Source organism: Berghia stephanieae, chromosome 11 (genome assembly GCF_034508935.2).
Source record: "Berghia stephanieae isolate SIO BIC M18660-M18661 chromosome 11, UCSD_Bste_1.3, whole genome shotgun sequence".
Taxonomy (NCBI): Eukaryota; Metazoa; Mollusca; class Gastropoda; order Nudibranchia; family Aeolidiidae; genus Berghia; species Berghia stephanieae.
In genome coordinates, this window is record NC_088370.1 from 4,727,751 (window position 1) to 4,734,947 (window position 7,197).

General features: G+C 36.0%; 1 long non-coding RNA gene across 1 annotated transcript in view; it reads right to left on the reverse strand.

Moving 5' to 3' along the window:
• Nucleotides 1-7,197, reverse strand: part of LOC144956454 (uncharacterized) — a 150,065-nt gene that overhangs the window by 21,468 nt on the left and 121,400 nt on the right. The window lies entirely within an intron of this gene.

Consider the following 7,197-nt stretch of genomic DNA (forward strand, 5'->3'; position numbering starts at 1 on the left):
TATTAGATTTTATATATGATATACTTTCTTTTGATATCTATTTGTGTCACAAGATTAATTTCAAGTTATAGTATTTGCAGTCTAGTTGATGTTACATTGAAATGACTCTAGAAGAAACAAAAGGTGGGCAGGGATGCCTCTTGTTGTGTATACCATCCCCCTATTTCTGTTTTCCAACCAGATTTCTTTGTCTAGGAGTGAGATTAGTTAGCTTTGCCTTGACCCCTGTCGGAGTCCTTGACTGGGAGGGAAACGGTCAAATGTATAGTTATAGTTTTGGGAGATATTTTTTTTTCTTTGTTACTTACTATTATATTTTTGTTTTGATTTATATAATGATCTGTAAATTTCTTGATCCTGTCTGGATGAGATGTTTAGGTGATCTCAAACGAAGAACACTGATAGTGTGCTCTGGGACTTTACCTAAAAAAAAATAAAATAATAAAATTCCCTCTATTCATCCCCAAGGGGAAATTTGTCCTTTGGGTCTATTCCAAGGGAAAACTGGAATAACCCAGGCATCACCGCAAAGTGAGCTAAGGCTAGGTGACTTGCTCAAGGCCACACAACGAGGCGGGTAGTCGAACTCGGTACCTTTTGGGTACGAAGCAAAGACCATACCGCTGAGCACACGCTGTCCAATTTGAACCATTCCCCTTTGTCTACGATTTTAAACCTAGAAATTTGGGCTATCCTAATTTCTTCATTTTTACTGGCACTGAAATGACATAAATGTGTTGCAAGCAACAAAACAAGTGTCGCTAACACGGGGAAAACCCTAAAAACAATGAACTGATGCTTGTTCACATGGCTGGAACCATTGAATGATTTATCATTATCTTATTTTTGTTTTGAATTTGTTGAATATAGTTACTTCCACTGTTAGGTGAAAATCACATATTTTTCAATTATGATTATTATTAATACTACTTGAAAAGGTGTTTGATATATTTAATTTGCATCTGGTTTTCTTAGCTTTATGAAAAAAAGTGGTGATCGAGATGAAATAATTTGTTTTATTTGTTGAATAAGCCGAACAAGGTATTTATTTTTTTTACTTTATGTTTTGACCTATTTTCTGCAGTTTATCTTCATGGCTTGTTTGTTTTATTTATTGAATAAGCTGAACACGGTACTTTTTCCTTTACGTCTTAACCAAAGACACCTGTATCATATAGGTATAGGTGTCCTTAGTCTTGACCCATTTCTGCAGTTTATCTTAATGGTGTATTTGTTTTATTTATTGAATAATCTGAACAAGGTATTTTTTTTACTTTATGTTCTGACCCATTGTTTCTGCATATCTTTATTTATTAAGAAATTTGAATTAAGTGGGTTTAAAGTTTGTGATATCTCAATGAATTATTTATGTTGTGATTTTGTTTATAATTCAAATGATCATATTGTGCAAGGTCTGGGTTGGATCTTATGAACTCCCATGATGAGCAGAGAGGTCACGTGCTGTGTCTTCTATCCTCCATATCTGTTTTCCCTTTCCACGTTGCTCTCTGCCTTTTTCATGAATTGAGATTGCTTGGTTTTTATTCCTGGCTCTAGCTGGAATCCTTATCCAGGAAGGAGACAATCAAATGTGAAGGGCCCAAGTAATTATGTAAATAAGATTTTAAGAAAAGATTTATTGTGCATTTAAAGCAGCCTGTGTTCATTTTTTATATACGGATTTGAGATGTTAGCAGTGCCGTAGTCTGGAGAAAAAAAAAGCACATAATTAAAATTTTGGCCAGAAAACTCATCCATCAATTTCAATCGATGAAAATTACCTTCATTTTAACTTGAGAAGTCCCAGGTTTGAGAGTTTTTGGCAAGATGAGGGTCATTTTAATTGATGGATATTTGAAGGAAAAGTTTTCTGTCCAAAATTTTAAATACATATTGTTTTGTTTTTTTTGGAGGATTTTTTTCGAGTAGAATAGAGTGAAATAGACAAATATGAGAAAATTTACAAGAATATGAAAAAAATGGAATTTAGGAAAAGGTGGTGTCATCTTTTGAGATTGTTAGGTTTTCATGTATATTGACACCAAAAAAAGCAAACTTGAACTTTTGTGTAGCGCAATATCCACTAAACCTGCTCAAAGTGCTTTAAGAGGGGTCCCTAGCCAACAGCAACACTTCAAATGTAGGACGAGACATGGCGCCTGTTGGGCGATGGTACCTTTTTTTTTTTTTTTGACAGAGACAATGCTGCTAATGACCAGATACTCATTTTTCACCTGAGTACTGTGAGAAAATGAGTAAAAAGACCTTTTCCAAGGACTCAACTATGCACCACTCAAAGCAGGACTCGAACCCAGAACCTTCCGATCCGAAGACAAGTGTCATAACCACAAGACCGCATAGCCGCACCTACAAGATCGGAGGAATGATGTACTATCTTTGATGATAAAACAAGTCTTTAGGTGTTCATTGGTGTTCATGCCTGCCCTCTTTCTCTTTGCTCATCTGAATCTGATCCATTCCTTGCGTTATGATTGTTTGATGAGCAATGCATCATGCTTCTTGAAATTGAATATTATACGAATTTTTGTTTGAAAATTATGAAACAAATAGTATGCTTTGTATTTTGTTGAAATGTGAACTACTGAATTAAGTCTTGTGATACTTTTTGGTTGACAGGTCTGTTACTTATTGGTGGTGATAAGTCTGTGTTAGCAGTGAGAAGCTCTAGAAGTGAATCACGACTTTAGTTTATATGCCAGCTTTTTAAAATTGATTCTTGCCATCAAAACTACAAAACTCTGAAAAATTGTGTTTTTTTAATTATGGTCAGAAAACTCGTCTTTCAACTGGGTGGGATTCCTGACCTCCCATAGTGGGCAGGGAGGCACTTACTCTGTCTTCTATCCCCTTATATAACTGGGTGGGGTTCCTGATCTCCCATAGTGGACGGGGAGGCACGTGCTGTGTCTTCTATCCCTCTATATCTGTTTTCCAACTTGCTTTCTGTCTTTGTCTTGGAATGAGATTACTTGGTTTTGTTCTGGCCCTGGCCCCGGATACCCTAGTTGAGAGGGAAACAGTCAAATGTATAGTTAGAGTTTTGAGAGATGATATTTTTTTTTGTCTTGTAAATTATCTCTCTGTTATGTGCTGTATTGTTTTGTTTACATATTATATATATGATTTTTAAACATTTGAGTGTATTCCTCTTAGTGGGGACCTGTGCCTGTGTCTGGATGAGACTTTTAGGTGATCTCAAACTAAGTACGTTGATAGTGTGCTCTTGGAATCTACATCCGTTTCCTATTTGAACAAATCCCCCTTTGTCTTACATTTTCTTGGATGCTTTAATTGTAATTCTAGAACTTTTTACTATCCCATTTTCTTCCTTTTTACTGGCGCTGATATGACCTTAATATGTTGCAAGTGCAGTAAAACTGTTAAAAACATCATCATCATCATCATCATCATCGTCATCAAAAATCATCATCATCGTCTTTCAATTATCGTTCGATTAAAAAGACTCTCATCGTGTCATTATAATGGATAGATGTTTGAAAGAAAGAGTTTTCTGGCCAAAATTTAGAAAATGAATTTTTTCAGATTACAGTAAAATTACTTTAAACCGAAAGAGGCTAAACCGAAAAATACCTTAAACCGCAAAGAATTTAATAAATTGTACTAGTTTCTTCATTATCTTTGTACTAATTCTTACGATGAACCGAAATACTTCTAAGAAGGACTTTCTTTAAACCGAAACAACTTGAGAGCACCTTCCTTTATTCTCTCTCCATTTTTCTTCAAAAATTGAGGAAGGTGGCCACACGTAATAATGCCCGGCGATATTAAACAAAGAGCGTAAGTATAAGATGAGGGTGATGGGTGGGGTGGGGGTGGGGGGTAGGCAAACACTTCAAACACTGCACTTGGGCTTGGCCAACACCACAATCGCACAGACTGGAAAAGGAAGACAGCGGGTGACTGGCAGGCGAAAAATGAGGAAAGAGGGGGAGTTGGGGTGTAAAATCACGCAAGCGAGATGTTCTCGGTCGTGTGTTGATGCTTTGGAACTGACTGGATTTTCAACACGAGAATAAGGAAGGGGGGGGGGGGGGGGGGTAGACAACTTACCATTGACATGCCATTTCAATTCCACTTTGTTTAAATGTGTGTGTGTGTGTGTGTGTGAGGGGGGGGGGTTCTATGTAATTAGGCCTTTGAACCTAATGGCTTTTCAACAAAAGAGAGATGCCTAGTAGACAGCGTAGCATTGACACGCCTTTTCATTTCCATTTCACTTCACCTCTGAGTAGCTGTGCCTCATTCATTATCAATTATCGCACAAGAACTTTCGATCTTATTTTAGCTTTGCATTTTACTAAAAGAAAGCACTGCGCTTACACGTTGGAGTTTAAAATTTAAATGCTATGTGAAGTCGATGAAAAAAAAGTTGATCAAGAAGGAGATATGTAAAATACACGACATCCCGAACTCAACTCTTTCAATAATTTTGAATTGAAAACGAAAACCCCCAAAAATATTTTTAAAACACACAAAAAAAATAATAAATTAATGGTTACGAAGACGGCATTTATTCAACAACTCCATTTAACGGGAAACCCATGATACCATTAAATGAGCAATTCCTTAAATAGTTACTACCCTTGAAAAACATTGCAAAACGGGAACTTGCTTTAAACCAAAATGTCTTTAAACCGAAATGGTTTAGAGGGTCCCCAAAATTTCGGTTTAAAGTAATTCTACTGTATGGCATTGTGTGTGTGATGCAGTATTTGTAGCCAAATAATGGAATTTAGGCTGACAGTTAAGCAATCTGGCAACTCTGGCCTCAGCTAAAATTAAGTGACTTGTTTATTTAATAGGTAAGTTTCATTGTATTTATCTATATTTATATTTTTCTTAATATTTTCTTGTTGATAAAGTATATGGACAAGGTGTATCACATTATGATTTAGCCCTCTTGTATAACAACATACTCTTTGGAATTGACTCTCGTCAGAACAGTTTTAGTTGACAAAGTATTTTGTTGCCATAGACATGGGTTTTTACATACATGACATTTTACTTGGAATAATATTGGTCCATTCCTTTATCTGTTTATTGATATAATATGATATCATCATCATCATCATCATCATCATCATCATCATCATCATCATCATCATCATCATCATCACCTCTGGGTGGGGTTCCTGACCTCCCATAGTGGGCAGGGGGATGCATACTGTGTCTTCTATCCCCTTATTTCTGTTTTCCAACATGCTTTCTGTCTTTGCGTACTTGGTTTTGTCCTGGCCCTGGCGGAGTCCTAGCTGGGAGGGAAACAGTCAAATGCATAGTTATTGTTTTGGGAGATGATATTTTTTTCCTTGTAAATCATCTCTCTGTTATGTATTATTATATTTGTTATTTTGAATGTATAATGTAAGCATTTGAGTGTATTCATCTTTGTTGGATTTTGTGCTTGTGTCCGGATGAGACTTATAGGTGATCTCAAACTAATTACATTGGTGGTATGCTCTTGGAATCTACATCTGATCCCTATTTGTTCCCAGTTCCCCTATGTCTTACTTTCTCTTGGGTGCTTTAATTTTAATTCCAGAACTTTTTACTGTCCCATTTTCTTCCTTTGTACTGGCGCTGATATATGACCTTAATGTGTTGCAAGCGCCGTAAAACCCTTAAAAACAAAAACAAACATCATCATCATCACCACCGTCATCATCACCATCGTCATTATCATATTCATCATCATCATCATCATTCTCATCAATTCGGTCACCCCATCACTACTGTGCTCCAAATTTAGCGTTGATTGACATTGGTTTGGTTGCATCGCTCAATATCATCATTTCATATTGTAATTTTACATATTTCTAAGATATCACTTTCTTATGTTTCTCAGAGATATATTTTATTTCTCATGTCAAACAACAGCAGAATTGTAACAAGCAGCTAACAACATAAAACATGTATTTTTTTGGGGGGAAATATTCGAATTTAAACAGAAAAAAATAATCAGTATAAACCCAAAATGCATAATTTTCACCCTTTTTATATCAATTGTTCTTTTGAAATGCTTTACAAATTCCCCCATATCTTCTTTTCCCTTTCCACGTTGCTCTCCGACTTTGTTCTGGAGTGAGATCGATCGAGGTTCGATAGTTATTATCTTGTATAGTTTTATTCTAATATTGAATCTGTTGATCTTAGGGAGAGACCAGGATGGGTGGGGTTCCTGACCTCCCATAGTGGGCAGGGAGGTACTTCTGTGTCTTCTATCCCCTTATATCTGTTTTCCAATATGCATTTTGTCTTTGTCTTGGAATGAAATTACTTGGTTTTGTACTGGCACTGGCCAGATGCCCTTGCTGAGAGGGAAACAGTCAAATGTATAGATAGTTTTGGGAGATGATATTTTTTTTCCTTGTAAATCATCTCTCTGTTATGCACTGTATTATGTTTTGTTTGTGTATTATATGATTTGTAAACATTTGAGTGTATTCCTCTTAGTAGGGACCTGTGCTTGTGTCTGGATGAGACTTTTAAGTGATCTCAAACTAAGTACACTGATAGTGTGCTCTTGGAATCTACACCTATTTGAACCAATTCCCCTTTGCCTGTCTTATTCTTGGATGCTTTAATTGTAATTCTAGAACTTTTTACTATCCCATTTTCTTCCTTTTTACTGGCGCTGATATAGCCTTAATGTGTTGCAAGCGCCGTAAAACCCTTAAAAACATAAAAACAAAACAGGATGATTATAATATGTCTTTGTCAGACTGGGAGTTCAACGTTTTTGCTCAGATGCGGGAAGGCACAGATCCACTTTAAGATCTACCCCACCCCATCAACTAACTTTTCAGTGCTGCTTGTATGACCTAATAGTGTTTAAACGCCTATCAGTCAAAAACCTAAACAGATGCTTTGTTAGAAATTTTTAAAATTCATTTTCTTTGCATGTTTAAATAAATTTATATACAAATATCGACAATAAATAAAATTTGAATTTGAAAACTCGTACATTTTTACTTCTGCTGTTCTTGGGAGTTTGTAAGGGCAACAACTCACTTGGCACAGGGCTGTTTAGGACTCGACTGTCAACTTATAATTTGAGGACATTTATTTGTAATATTGTGCAACTCTATGTGCCAATTTTTTAAGAATGAACGCTTGTCCAATTGGACCATACTACTACTACTACTACTACTACTA